General features: G+C 34.5%; 1 protein-coding gene across 12 annotated transcripts in view; it reads left to right on the top strand.

The window, feature by feature from the left end:
* Positions 1–15,705, top strand: part of ADK (adenosine kinase) — a 549,097-nt gene that overhangs the window by 156,280 nt on the left and 377,112 nt on the right. The gene's annotated exons all lie outside the window — the stretch shown is intronic.

The raw sequence follows: 15,705 nt of genomic DNA, 5'->3' as shown, positions 1-15,705 counted from the left end.
TTTTGTCTAAATAGTTAAATGTGTTGTTTATACAACCCATGTTCGTAATGTCTTCCTGTGATCTCTTAATTTGTATGTCATCTGTGGATTACAAAATGTACCCTTCTGCATTTCTGCTAATGGTTGTTTGTTGCTTCTAAGGGTTTATCAGTTTCATAAACCTTTTCAAAGAGCCAGCTTCGTCTTTGTTGTTGCCCTATTTGTTTTCTGTATCTACTTATTTTACCTCTTTGTTGTTTTCTTTAGGTTTAGTTTGCAGGCTTTTTGTTTGTTTTGTATTCTAGAATGGACACTTGACCATAAGAAATAATTTTTTAAAATATATGACAAAATGTTTGCCTAAAGTCAGAAGACAGTTCACGAACTGATCAAAATAATTGCCAATTAAATCAGAGTTCAAGTCCAAGTTCTTTAATATGTTAAGAGCTTCTAGAAGTCAACATGAAAAGAGCAACAATTACATATTAATAATGAGCAATGTCTGTGAGCAGATAACGGACAGAAAATTTAATATCAGTGGCACTTAAACATATGTAAGGATGTTCATCCTCTCTCCTAAGAGGAATTCAAAGTAAATGCGTTGTGAAAATTCGTACATAATTTATTGGCAAGGATATGGGAAATGGGTACTTGCATACTATGGTCGGATATAAATTGCCACAACCTTTTAAAGGAACAATTTATATTATTTATCAAAATTTTAAATGCCCTTTGACTTTTATGTATCCATACGTATATTTGTTCTCATATTACCTGTAAAACCAAAAAAAAAAAAAATCCTGGAAAACATCTGTTAGTATATGTTTATTCTATAGATTAGATTGTAGCTATGCAATGTAAAGCTGTGAAACCACTGAAGGGAGGTAGTTTGAAGGTGCTGGTTGTTATGGAACAAACTCTGTGAAAGACTGTTTGCTGAAAAATGTATCTTGTTAAAGAGTTTGAGGGTGAAGTGTGGGTTTTGTGTGTGCATAGTGAATTTCTGTATTGCCTAGCTGTGTATCCTGTGTAAGGTAAATGCTAAGTGTTTGTTTTATGTCTGTGGAATTGAACTGACTTCATCTGGTATTTATTTAACACAGGATATTCAGCATTTCTCTTAGTTATTTTGTAATTTTTCACTCATATTATAAATTCATTGAAAATAGATGATACGGACCATGTTACATGCTCTTTATGTGCTCCACGCTGCCCATCATAATACACTGAATGTTGTACAGACAGTATTTTGTGAATGCAAAATAGAATTAGTTCACACACAAATATTCATTTCTTTTACATTTTCTGAACCTGGTCATGGTTGCATATGTGGTAGATGGATGGGACAGTCATTATTTAATTTTCATGTTACAGAAGAGTGAACTGAGCTCAAGTGAATAAATTATTTCTCTGAAACAAGGATTGGTAAAGCCTGGGGACCACACCTGTCCCTTCACCTGTTTTTGTATGATCCATAAGCTAAGAATGGTTTTTATATTTTTAATGACTGAGGGGGAATATTATATGACAGGAAGCTTTTATAAAGTTCAAATTTTAGTGTGCATAATTAAAGTTTATTAAGAGATATCATAAACATTTATTTCTGTATTTTCTGTGGCTGCCTTCCCGCCGCTGTGGCTGACTTGAATAGTTGCGGCAGAGATTCGATGTGGCATTCTCATTGCTTCATTCACACTGTTACTTGGCACACTGCACAGCTCAGTGATGCAGCTGTGATTCAGTAGTGTTTCAAGTGTCACACGTATTTCTGTACCATAACATTTTTTTTTTTTTTGTAACTGTTGCATATCCCATTATGACAAAACAAGAAAAGGAGAAAAAAGGGGACTTTGAAACTTACGGTTTTAAGGGAGTGTGGACTGTGAATTATTTTATTAAATTAGATGATAAAACATTGGGTTTATTATGTTCTATTAAAAGAATATATAATATATGTCACCCTTACCAGCCTAAGTATTACAGTATTCCAAATGCAGGAAAGCAACTCTCATAAAAATTAGAAATTTTAAAAAATTTCATCATAGCAGATTTTTTTCCCCACAAGTATAAAAAAGGTGAAAATGAGCTGGCTCTCAAAGTAAGGTTTGGAGTGGCTCATTTGTTAGCTAGGCAAAGAGAGCCAGTTACCAATGGTGAGCTTATTTAATTAAACTGTGTTTTATTGCAGTAAAGAAATGTGTTCAGAAAAAATAAATTTGTTTGATTATTAGCCTTTTGATGACAATAATTGTGTTAAGAATTGAGGACATTGGTAGCAACATCAGTAGTCAAATGTAAAAAAGGATAATGATTTTGAGTGGTTTTCCTGACTCTTGATGAGTCAACAGATGTTTACTGACACTGTTCAGTTGTGTATTCAAAGAGGCAATGCTGAGTTTCAAGTGACTGAAGAATTAATTAGTCTCCCTAAGAAGTGTTTGTAGAACAACTTCAGGCAAGATTATTTTCAATGAAGTTGACAACACTATTTCAGTGTAGTCTGAAGTAGAATCGAAAGATATGTTACAAGTGATGGTGATAAAAATATATGTGGAGCAGAAAAAAAGGTAGACTAATTTACAAAGTTTGTGAAAATGTAAAGTTTTTAAAGCCTATGGTTATTCTCAATTTTTATGATTACAGAATTGTGGAAAACGTTTGTAACTGCCATTTATTATTGAGCCAGAAATAATAGTGAACATAATTTGATCTCATAAAGAACTGGTTGTAGTTTTTGTAAGAAATTTGAGCTGTTTGACATAACCTAGCACCCATAAGTTTGATCATTGCAATTTTTTGAGCTTGCAGTCAAGATTAAAAGTTTTCTAGACAGGAACACACTCCTTTTACTACTCTTGAAATATTGAATGGCTTGAACATTACCTTTTGCTTCAATCTTCATATTGCTTCTTACTGATTTAATTGATAATATTTCTAATTATGAGGCAAACCAACTCTTACATGTGAAACTTAGACCATGGTAATCATTTGACAGCAACTAAGGCAGCTTGACCTGGACAAGAGAATGGCAACCCACTCTAGTCTTCTTGCCTGGAGAATTCCTTGGACAGAGGAGCCTGGCAGGCTGTAGTCCACAAGAGTCAGACACAACTGAGCAACTAACACACACACACACACACACACACACACACACACACGGCAGCTTGAATCACAAGTAATGTCAATTTGCTTTATATATGTCATTCTGTCAGAAGGTAAAGCAAGGAGTGATATCTCCATTCACACACAGACAGCAGACATATTTTCCAGGCTGGAACTATAGTTCCAACAGTATTTTTCAGACCTTGATGGAGGTGCAAAGAAGCTTCCTTATTTCAAAATCTTCTAACAGTGCGATTGAGGAGCCTCTACCTAACCTTAAGTTAGAAGTGATTGATCTATAGTGACATGCTAAAAGGCAAATACCAAGAGACTTTTGTAATAGAATTCTATAAATGCCTTATAAGTGATGAATATACTCAATTAAAATCATATGCTTGTGGATTGATATCGGTATTTGGCAGTATATCTGTGTGAAAAGACATTTTCAAAGTTGAAATATGTAAAATCTCATATAGATCAGTGTTAGCAGATGAACATTTGCAATCATTTTTGATGATGGTGAACAGTAATTTTGAACACCATTAAATGAAATGTTATTCCCCCCGAAAGAATTATGTTCTACTACTAATAGTAGACTTGAATTGCCAAAAGTTTTTTGGAAATTTGTTCTCTCTCTTATTTTATAACTACCTCAATAATACTGTTATTATGTGTTTTTCTCTTTACAGAGAAAGTTTTCTGAAGCCACTCTCCTCCTGAAGGAAAAATATATTTCTAGTTAGAAACCAGTTATGCATCGATTGTCCTTTATTCTCATTTTAGAGTTCTTGCCTTTAGAAAATACTAAAAATGTTCAAATTTGGGACAGTTTATTGCCTGTTAATATAATTTCAATCTTTGAAGTGTTGGAAATGAAATTCACCTGTAAATTATGTCAGTAGAGGACGTCTACGTTGTACTGAGTCCAGTGTTTTATTTTATTTATCTATTTTTGGCAGTTGACTTAAAGAACAATATGAGTACTTTCAAGTTAATAAGCTTCATGGACAGTTTTAGTTTAAATTCTGTGAGCAGTACATATTTTAAGATCCCATATAACATGCCTTGATGCATTTTATAATATGTATTTTGGTAAATAATTGCTTATGAAACAGGCTTTTACATTAACAGCTTAACTTCATGCAAAAGAAAAATGCACCTTCAGGATTTTAATAGAAATTAACCCATTTATTCCTTACCATAATCTTCTGAGAGTTTATTGTTATCTCATGAGAGTTGCCATCTTTGACCAAAGGAAATATTTGTTATCTGAACCCTTCACCCAATATATTTGTTAGCAATTACAAAGGATTATTGATAGTTACTTTCTGGTCTCTGATCCCTCTAAAATTAGTATATTCTCTTACAAGTAAGTCCTATGTATTTTATATTTGAGCACTAGTGTTTGTTTTTAAAGTTTTCTTTTATGGAGCATTTTTGTCCCTTGGTACTTTGCTTCCAAATTATAGTTTCTTTTTTCTTTTCTCTCTCTCTCTTTTTTTAAAGTCTGTTTATATTCAATGGGATTAAAAACACACTTCCACTTTTAGAGCAGATTTATCATCTCCCCTTCAGGCTGTTCTTTAACGTGAAGCTCTTAAAATGAATATCTTAAGATATACCCCAGATGTTTTAAACTTCAGCAAACTTGCGGTTTTCTTTATTGGAATCTCTGTTTGTAGTACTCAGAAGATGAAAGAAAACATCTCCTCAGTCTCCAAACACTTTTCATACTGGTTTTAACGTCTTGTGCTGCAAAGACATGGATAAGATAAAACTTCTATTACTGATAACTTTTTAGAATCCTTCCTTTAAAATTTAATTATCAAACTGGGAATTGCATTAACAATCATGTAAAAAATAATATTGGTCTGTTGTATGTGCTTTTCAATCAACACTGTTATGTGGTTAGTTTTTGTTTTTTATAGCTGCAGCATTTAGTAGAGCTTGAGGATGTTTTGTTTCAAGTGTTTATCCAAAATGTTGGGAAGTTTGAATTTTTTTTTAATGATGTCAATCATTTAATTCTTTTTTTTTTTCTTTCTAGAGGATAGCCAAATTGCATATTCTGTACGAAATCAGCAACTAAAGTATTTCTCCAGTTATAAAAATAGTTGGTAACATTTATTGAGTGCTTACTGTATTCAAGGCAGTGGCATATTGCTCACGTCAGGACAAAGTAACCATGATTTGTACAAATTGAAAGATAATAAGGGGTTAATAAATGAGTACAGTAGTGTACTACATACAAACACACACACTTTTGTCATCTTAAACATGTTGTAAAGGAAGCAAGTAGGAGCACCTTATCTGATCTCTACTGTTTATAAATAAACAAATTTTTTTCTTACCAGGTAGCATCATATATAAATATTAACCTAAAGTTTATGTCTTACACTTAAATTTCTCTCGTAACAATGTTCTACATTCTCATTTGTTTTAGTTCTTCTGATTTAATTTTCCACCTCATGTCTAGGAGGTATCTGTGACATAGGCAAAATTGCCATCAATGTCAAGTTCTTCCTACAAATATTCAAGAAAAACTTAATTTTGTTAAAATGTGTACAAATTGGCAGTCTGTACCTTCTTAAAAATTCAACACCAGCAGCAGCAAAAAGACTCTTTTAATCCTTCCATAGGTCATCCATCCACTTATCCCCCTTCTTTTTTTTGGCGTGCGTGCGCGCTTGTGTGTGCCCAGTATCTGTCGGGCACTATGTTTAAATACTGCAGAATGCAAAACAGTCTCTAATACCATGCTTTACGCGTGCTGCTGCTGCTGCTGCTAAGTCGCTTCAGTCGTGTCCGACTCTGTGCGACCCCATAGATGGCAGCCCACCAGGCTCCCCCGCCCGTCCCTGGGATTCTCCAGGCAAGAACACTGGAGTAGGTTGCCATTACGCATGAGGAAACTTAATCTTGGAGAATATAAATTACTTGCCCCATCTCAGACAATTAGATGAATATGAAATTAAAGCCAGATCTGTCTATACCAGAGCCTTTACTTAAGGAATCTGTCTATCTTGATCACTTGCTATGTAAAATCCTAATTTGACCATATTGGTATCAGACTTGTCTTTTGTGTTCTTGGTAAGGAATTTCAACTATAGGTTGATATCTGCCCTCCCCACTTCTTCCTCCCTTTTAAATCTTTTCCTTTTAAATACTGATATTCCATCTGGTTCCACCCTCCGGGTTCTTCTCATTTGTCTAGGCATAGATTTCTTTGGATTTTTTTTAGCTTCTTAAGCCTATAAGAATGTGTCTTTAATCAAATTTGGGAAGTTTTAAGGTGCTATTTCTTCAAATTTTTTTCTGCACTGCATTTTTCTCTCCCTTTGATTCTTTGATAGCATAAATGCTAGATCTTCTAGTAGTATTTCATAGGTATCTGAGTATTTTCTCATTTAAAAAAAAATCATTTTTCTCTCTATTGTTCAGACTGTATTGATTGGTCTTCAAGTATAGTGAGTTTTAATTTTTCTGTTGAGTCCATCTACTACTGCTGCTGCTGCTGCTAAGTCGCTTCAGTCGTGTCTGACTCTGTGTGACCCCATAGACAGCAGCCCACCAGGCTTCCCGTCCCTGGGATTCTCCAGGCAAGAACACTGGAGTGGGTTGCCAATCCCTTCTCCAATGCACGAAAGTGAAAAGTGAAAGGGAAGTCGCTCAGTCCTGTCCAACTCTAGCGACCCCATGGACTGCAGCCTACTAGGCTCCTCCGTCCATGGGATTTTCTAGGCAAAAGTACTGGAGTGGGGTTGTTGAGTCCATCTAGTGAATTTTAAATTTTCACTTATTGAATGTTTATTTGATCTTCTTTATATCTTTTATTTCTTTGCTGAGTCGTTCCTTTTTTTCTAGATACTTAAAGAGTTCTAGTAGTTTTTGTTTTCTGGAGTTCTCCTTTCTGGTCTCCTAGCCACAGATCTGGGGCTTTATTTTCCCAGTTCTGCCTCAGACTCAGACTTGTCTTGGGCTAAGTAATAGGAAGATACAGAGAAAATATTCTCAGCTTGAATTTATATTCAAACTTATAGTTATTTGAACAATAAATTCTTAAACTCACATATATCAAATTGTTCAGTTCTAAATGTTTACTCTTTTTTATAATTCTAATCCTCTAAATTCTCCAGTGTTTCTAGTTTATGCATTCTTTCCTTTAATTCCTTGAAAATATTATAGTTACTATAAAGTCTCTTTTCTTATTTCCAGTATTTAAATCATTTTGAAACTTCTTTATTGTTTTTTTCATTTTTAGTTGTCAATCAAATTACTTTGCCTCTTTGCATAACTATCAGTTGTTCACTGTTTGCTGTTCACTTTATATAAGAGCTGTTGACCCTTCAGATTGTGTATTCTACCAGACTGTTCACCCATTTGTTTATGAGGCTGATGTGAAGTGAAAGGAGAGCTGATCACTGTAACAAGGTTAAGAATTAAATCTAGGTCAGAGTTGATTTTTGGTTTTAATAGACTTGGTCTACACTGCTTGCCTCTGTTTCTAGAGCTTGACTCTCTAAGATTCTTAATTTAGACCCCTGGGGTCTTTGTCTCAGCTATGAAACAGTCCACCAGAACGTCTCTCAGAGGTTTTTAGTTTAATTCTTTAGCTTTCTTCCCAGTACATGTTCAAAATTTGACAAATATCTCGAGTAGGAGACTGACATTTGAAATATATATATATTTTCTAAAATTTGAGTATAGTTGATCTACAATGTTAGGTTAGTTTCACCTATGCAGAGCAGTGATTTATACATATATTCTTTCCCAAATTCTTTTCTATTATAGGTTATTACAAAATGTTGAGTATAGTTCCCTGTGCTATACAGTAGGGCTTTTTGTTAGTTATCTATTATATATGTAATAGTTTATATATGATAATACCAACCTCCTAATTTATCCCCTCTCCCCTTTCCCTTTTGGTAACCCTAAATTTGTTTTCTGTGTCTGTGAGTCTATTTCTGTTTTGTAAATAAGTTCATTTGTATCTTTTTTTTTAGATTTCTTATAAAAGAATAGCATATGATATTTGTGCATCTGGCATACTTCACTTAGTATGATAATCTTTAGGTATATCCATGTTACTGCAAATAACCTTATTTCATTCTTTTTCATGGCTGTGTAATATTCCATTGTGTATTATATATAACCTTTTTTAATAAAAGTTTTCTCCAGAATTATGCCCAGGAATGGGATTGTAGTATTGTATGGTAACTCTATTTTGAGTTTTTTCAGGAACTTCCATGCTGTTCTCCGTAATGGCTGTACCGGTTTACATTAGGAAACTGATATTTTGTTTTAGACTCTTAAGTTTCCAATTTTATCACTTAGTACTATGTAATGAATAAAATTATCCAACTTTTTTTTTTAATCCCCCTCCCTTCCACCCCCATACCATTGTTCTGCTAAACCCAAAGTTTGAATTTTCAGCTTCGAGATAGAACCAGGATAGCCACACATCCTCTCCTGCTTCCCAGTAGAAGAGTGTCTATCTTTAGTTTTTATTCTCCCCTCTTCCTGTGGAGTTCATTTCTTGCCTAACATATTTTTAGTTCCTTTGCTCTTGGCCTTTGTTTTGTAAGCACGGCCAGACTGGGCAGACTTCCTGGTTTTCAGGTGATTTTGGTTAACCTCCTTAGTTTGCATTTCATTTTCAGAATTCAGCAAATGTGTTATGGGACAAACCAGCTCTATGTTTGTGGTTCCTGAATTGTCAAATTTTGTCTCTCTGGCCTAAAGCTGGTGAGTACAAATTTGGACAGGTCAGACAAACAGCTGCTGGTTCTGGCCAACTCTAAACAGTTCTCACCTCCATAGAAATTTATTCATTTGGTGATTGTTGCTTCCAAAGATCTCTTGTACCTTTAGTGATTTATAATATGTATGACTTTACTAGTTGTTGTCAGTAGAAATGCTATTTATGACTCAGAATCAAAATTTCTATGTGTTATGTTTTGATAAGAAATCTGAATGTTTGAGTGTTTCTGATAAATGACACTTTTTATAGTTGGATAGAGAAAAATGATTAATTTGTTGCTTAAATACTGTCCATATCCATATCTGTTACATATGTTTATGAAGTGTTTGTATTAAAGAAACTAAGGCCCCATTATAAACCATGTATTCTGTGATAGAAATAACAAAGCAGTAATGGATGAAAAAGAGTATTTTGTGTTTTGGAACTTTCTGTGGACATATGGGTGACACTCTTAAGTTTATCAGGAGACTGTTTGTCTCATTTTGAGAAACACTATCTTACAGTATTTCTCTTTTTCTTATATATGACTTTTTCTTGCATAGTTTAAAAGTAAATGTCAAACAGTTTTACTATTTAATGAAACTTGTACACTGGTTTAGTGAAGTTTCCTTGTATATTTTTATAAGGAGGGGATACATAATGTGTATGCTGTGCATCTGTATTTAGGAATAATTCATTTTATCTTAATCATCTTCTATACAAAGTACTTTTCAACAGTTATTTCTCGTGCAGACATCTTCATTCATCTTCAGAGTTATAAATGGGAATAATTAAAACTTTTAAACGTTTTAGAATTGAATAAAGACTTACCTAAGCAATGCATGCTTAAAACTGCTTTCTTATCAAGGAAAATAAAATTAGAGGTTAGAGAAATACCTTTAAATTACGATCCTCATGAGCTAACTTAACCCTGGTTTTGAATGACTGTTACTTTTTCCATCTTTTAAAAATATGCTTAAATATAAACACATGTGGGAAATGTTCTTTTGGCTTTTATCAAACTGACATTTAAGTGGATTTTTTTGAACCTCACTAAACATTTGTGGTAAAAGATTTCAAAGCTTTGAATCTTTCTACTGGCCTATGGATTTTTCCCCACTGTGTTATTCTATTAACATTTGGTCTTAATAAGTATAACCTGTTTAGAATTAGTGATGTTTTTTCATTTATTATTTGTTTAGATGAGAAGTTTAGGAAAGGAACTTCATCAGAACCCTACTTGGCAGTTATGAATGCTTTCTTAAGGAAGTTAAATATTTTGAGTTTTACTATAAAGATTTTACATGTATCTTATCCTTCATATGTCTTCTTTATGAAGTTTTCGAAATTTTTAATGTTTGGTTTCTATGCTGTGATGTTAGCACAATCTGAGGTCTTCTTTATCTTCTGAGCTCACTCTTTTTCCTTCCAAGACTGGGATAAAAGAGACTTTACTTTAGTTGCTGTGAAAGTGGGAAGCAATTGCCCTAAGATAGAACTAGAAATTATAAAGGATGGTTTTGTGGACATTTTCCTGTTGATATTTCTTTTATTTTACTTACAAGAACTTTTTTAAGGAGGTTTAAGAATGATTGATCCTAAGTTATAGGGTATATGTGAAATTTTCCTTATGATTTCAAGATGCATGCAGAAAATCCTTCTAAAGAGTCATAAAAATAAAAAGAATGATAAGGAAAAAAAAAAAAACACAACAGGAGAGAAGAAATTAAGTTACAGAAATAGCTCCTTAAATGTTAATGTGTAATTTTTCTGTTCTTAGGTTCAAGCCAATAAGGTGTATTTTATTCTAAATTATCTTATTTTTACTTTATATGCTTTTAATGTTTTCTTAATTTTTGGATGGATCTCTTAGTCCTGAGTCTGCCACTTACTAAGAGAAATTAATCAAAAATCATTTAACTGGACTTGGAGGATAATGAAAGTGAATTTCCTTGGTCTTCTTAAAACAAGGCACGTAAATAGAATCACATAACCTGCAATTCAGAATTGCTAGACGACAGATCATACTAAGAATTGAAATTTCTTGTAAATACTGGAAGAAACATCAGGTTCCAATAGAGCTCTAACTACTCCTGTATATCTTTACCTCTGGAGAAAAAGGTTGGAGGGTGGAGGACCTTAAAGAGCCTATTAAAAAGAAGGGAAAGATGTGGAGAACAGAGTTCAAGAGCAGATGCAGTCAATCCTGAAAAGTATATACTTCTCAGAGTTAATATTTATAATAAATGCTGATGAGTATTTTTATAACAATATCTTTGAAATGGTGGGTCAGTTAATGTTTAAGTCAGAAATGCTAAACAACGCTTTAGCATCCTTAGTCACTAGCCTCACAATGACATATTCAGACTGAGTATAGGTTTCCAAACTTGTCAGGGATTAATGTTATGTAATATGAAAAATATCTAGATTGGTAAATCACTTTTTTCAGGAATGTCAGGAAATAAGTTCATATTTCTAAAGTTTTTCTTTAAAAGTCTCACATTTGTGTCTTTCCCATTTGTCTTACCAGTTTACATCGCTGGTAGGGTAATTTATTTAGGGTTAAAAAAGAGGTTTATTTGAAAGAAATTTCTTAACCTAAAAACTGAGTAAAGATAGGAATTAAAAATGCCCTACATTCTAAAACTTTCTTTGAATCTTAAAAATTTGAACTAGATTATATTTGAGCCCCAGGTTATAAGGGATAAAACTTAGTTTATCATTCATATCCTTATGTGTGAATCACTGTCAGTGGAATTAAGAGTCTTATGATTGTTTTTTCTAAGGTTTAGTGTATATATACATTGTTTTATTATCATCCTCCGATAAATACTATTCTCCTTAACCTTTACACTCCTGATTTTTACTTTTGTGTGGTTGTTATTCTTTATTCTTGAGTGCTTAACTTTCTCAGTTAGACTCTGCTTGTGTTTATTTCTTAAAACTCATTGAAAAATCATTTAGTGTTTGTTCCTCATTCCGACTTTGTAAAGTGGATACTAGTTGGAAATTTTATGAAATGAACAGTTTAGTATAATAATAAGCAGCAAAATCTAGATACTGTCTTAAAGATAGCACCATATTTCTCTTCCATTAAACTTTTCAGTTGTTGACTTCTCCATAGTCTTATCTGACCGTGTTGTAGTTGTTGTTTTTCAGTCACTCAGTTATTTCTGACTCTTTGTGACCCCACGGACTACAGCACGCCAGGCTTCCCTGTCCTTCATCATCTTCCAGAGCTTTCTCAACCATAGGTCCGTTGAGTTAGTGATGCCATCTAGCCATCTCATCCTCTGTCATTCCCTTCTCCTGCCTTCAATCTTTCCCAGCATCAGGGTCTTTTCTAATGAGTTGGCTCATCACATCAGGTGGCCAAAGTATTGGACTTTTAGCTTCAACATCAGTCCTTCCAGTGAATATTCAGGACTGATTTTTTTTAGGATTGACTGGTTGGATCGCCTTGCAGTCCAAGGGACTTTGAAGAGTCTTCTCCAACACCACAGTTCAGAAGCATCAATTGTTCGATGCTCAGCCTTCTTTATGGTCCAACTCTCACATCCGTACATGACTACTGGAAAAACCATAGCTTTGACTAGATGGACTGTTATTGGCAAAGTTGCCGGGGACCAGCCCCGGCTGATCCAGGGTATTCGAAGGAGAGACGGCGTAGGCGAAGATCAGGAAACAATTGCTTAATTAAATGTTAATTAAGGATATAAAGAGTAATAGAATGAGGATAGCTCAGTAGGAAAATTCAGTGGAGAAAAGAGGCTGAGATAAGGATAGCTCAGTGAGGAAATTCAGTGTAGAAAAGAGGCTGAATAATTCAGCCAGAAGGTAAGAGAAAGAACGACATGGTGAGACCAAGTTTCGGTGAACAAGGCCCGTACTTTATTTTCCAAAGTAGTTTTTATACCTTAAGTTATGCATAGAGGATAATGGGGGAAGGGGTAGAGTCAGGCAGCAAGCCAGGCTTTCTTCCTGCAAACTTAGCATATGCAAAAGTTAGGTGATTTGCATCATCTTCTGGCCCGGAGGCCTGTTAACATTTTAAGACCTTTTCTTCAGAAAACTTATTTTTCTCTAAAGGTGATTGGTCAGGAGCCACCCTCCAAAAGCATTAGATAAAGTTGCATTCCTACAGAGCAAAGGTGTGGTGGGCTACAACAAGAAAAAGAATTAACTCAAGGGTCCCAGGTTACAAACATTAAAGCTACTACTTACACCAATTATATTAATCAATACACTGCCAGGGACACAGCAGGTAAGGGATATGGAAACTTAGCAGCAAACATTGGCCCAACAAGTGAAAATCCCTTCACCAATACAATTTCTAATCAATCTTTTAACTGCTCAAAGGAATCTGTATTTAGACAGTTTAGAACATCTCCTGCCTCTCACAGTTGGGAGGCTCTGAACAATCACATGTGGCCGGAAAAACCTATTCAGGCAGGCTAGAGGATTTCCAAAGGAGTTTGTAGGTTAAACACTGTCACACCCAGGAATTATTAACTGGAGCTGTAAGCTAACTCTTTTTTCAGAGAGAGGTAGTGGGGGACAGCCCCCCATAAAGTCAGAGGTGTAGGTGAAAGCACAAAGCAGAAAGTAGGCAGACTCTGGTTTTGGGGGTAGATTGCTCGAGAATTTCCAGGGAGACTCCTGAGGCTTGATCCCGCCTTTGCGTATGCCAAGCCTCCTTCCTCATGACCTTTGCCAGAGGCGGAGCTCGCTCCCCGCAGCAAAGTAATGTCTCTGGTTTTTAATATGCTGTCTAGGTTGGTCATAGCTTTTCTTCCTAGGAGCAAGCGTCTTTTAATTTCATAGCTTTAGTCATCCTCTGCAGTGATTTTGGAGCCCAAGAAAATAAAGTCTCTCACTGTTTCTATTGTTTCCCCATCTATTTGCCATGAAGTGATGGGACTGGATGCCATGATCTTCTTTTTTTGAATGTTGAGCTCTAAGCCAACTTTTTCACTCTCTTCTTTCACCTTCATCAAAAGGCTCTTTAGTTCCTCTTCACTTTCTGCCATAAGGGTGGTGTCATCTGTGTCTGAGGTTATTGATATTTCTCAGGGCGATCGTGGCAGCTCTGCTAGCCATGTTGTAGTTAATATAGTAATCACTGTTTTTGAAAAGGTGAATCTCTTTGTAGTATACTCTCCTACATTCTTTTCCATTAATACTTGGCTTGACCTCAATGCCAAAAGAGCTTTTATACTAAAGGATGAATTATGTTTGGTTGACTATGTTTACTTTGGTCATTTAGTCATTGCCCAGCTGTTCCAAAATTAGAAGCTCTTTGCTCCTGCTAGTAGCATGCTTATGATCATCAGTATTATTTTTATCAGAAGTCTCTGTTATCTTTTAATAGACTTAAAATTTTCATGGTTGATCATTTTCTTATGATAACTTTTCTGTGCGTATTACCACTCTGAGGTATGGTTTAATATTAAACCAGGATTAAAAGACTAGTATTTAGTCACATCTCTGCCTGCCATGTTAGTATTTGAAGTCTTCTCTCTACTCTATTGTTTTTTTGCTTTTCTTCTCAAAAACAAAGCATATATATATAGATAGCATATTTATGAAGTATTTAATAATATGTGATATGAGAGCTGAGAGTGTTACTGAAAATTTAAGTTCTCCTGTACACCATCAGCTTAATACTGTACACAAGTATTAAAATTCTTTAGCAGTATATGGTATATTGCATTCTTGTTTTTTCCATAAGGTTAGTCTTTGAGAAATTCTGAATTATATCCCAGTGACATCAATTTTTATTTAAAATTTTCTTTAATGAAAATAGTTTCATTATGACATGGATCAGCTGTTAATTTCAATTCTGTTTTTTATTGAGGTGTTTGATACACTCACTGCATTCAGACAAAGAAGCTCAAAGAAAGGAAAAAGTAAGAATGTATCTATAAAGTACAGAAATAGACACATCGCTCCTATAGAAAAAAAAATCACATTCTGAAATATATTGAAGTTCTCCATCAAAAGTAAAGGTATCATAAACTCTGTTATTTCTAAATAACCTAGAAAATATTTAGGGTTTTTGTATAATTGATTATTTCCCTATACAATTTTAATCATGGTTTTGAGGCTTATTAATATTTTAGCTTAACTTTTTTGTTCTTTCATTAAAGATATACAGTCCTTCTTTTCCTGGCATTTTCCACTGAGTGCATTTATAGTTTTGTCATAGACAATGTGGAACATTCATATAAAATCAGGAGATTTTGTATCAACTAGAAAATTGTGTAGAGAAGATGTGCCCAATCCATGCAAGAGATGAAAGAAAATAAATTTTTCCTCTGTGCAGTTAGCTCCCTAAACAGAAATCTTTCTAGGTTTGATAATCACATACTTAGGAGTTCCCTTTTTTCCATATGATTTTTCTTCTTTCTTGTATTTCCTTTCTTAACACCATCCAACTGGTAATCCAAAGTAGAAGTCTCAGGATTGTTTTCCCTCTGACACATCTTTTACTTCCAGTTATTTATCACATGTGATGTCTTCAACTTCGGAAATGATTCCTTAGCTTGATCACTTCCCTCTAGCCCCTTGTCTCAGCATCGGACTTACGAACTTTTCCAAAGGCTTGCGATGTGCCTGTCTCTCTTTCTCTCTCACTCTTTGTTCTTTTTTTTTTTTGCCCTCAAAAGATGTGATTTTCCCTCTCCACTCTTTTTAAAAAATATTTTGTTTATTTGGCTGTGCAGTTGTGTGTGGGGTCTAGTTCCCTGAGCCAGGGATTGAATCTAGGCCCCCTGCATTGAGAGTGTGGAGTCTTAGCCACTGGATCCCCAGGAAAGTCCCAGTCTGCCTCCCTTTAATCTACCTTGTTCTTAGAGGAGTGCTATTATCATTTAAAAATAAAA

Source organism: Bos grunniens, chromosome 28 (assembly GCF_055505025.1).
Source record: "Bos grunniens cultivar Pamir isolate PY7600 chromosome 28, Bosgru_T2T1.0, whole genome shotgun sequence".
Lineage (NCBI taxonomy): Eukaryota > Metazoa > Chordata > Mammalia > Artiodactyla > Bovidae > Bos > Bos grunniens.
Note: the sequence above shows the minus strand (reverse complement) of the source record. Positions and strands in the feature narration are given on the sequence as shown.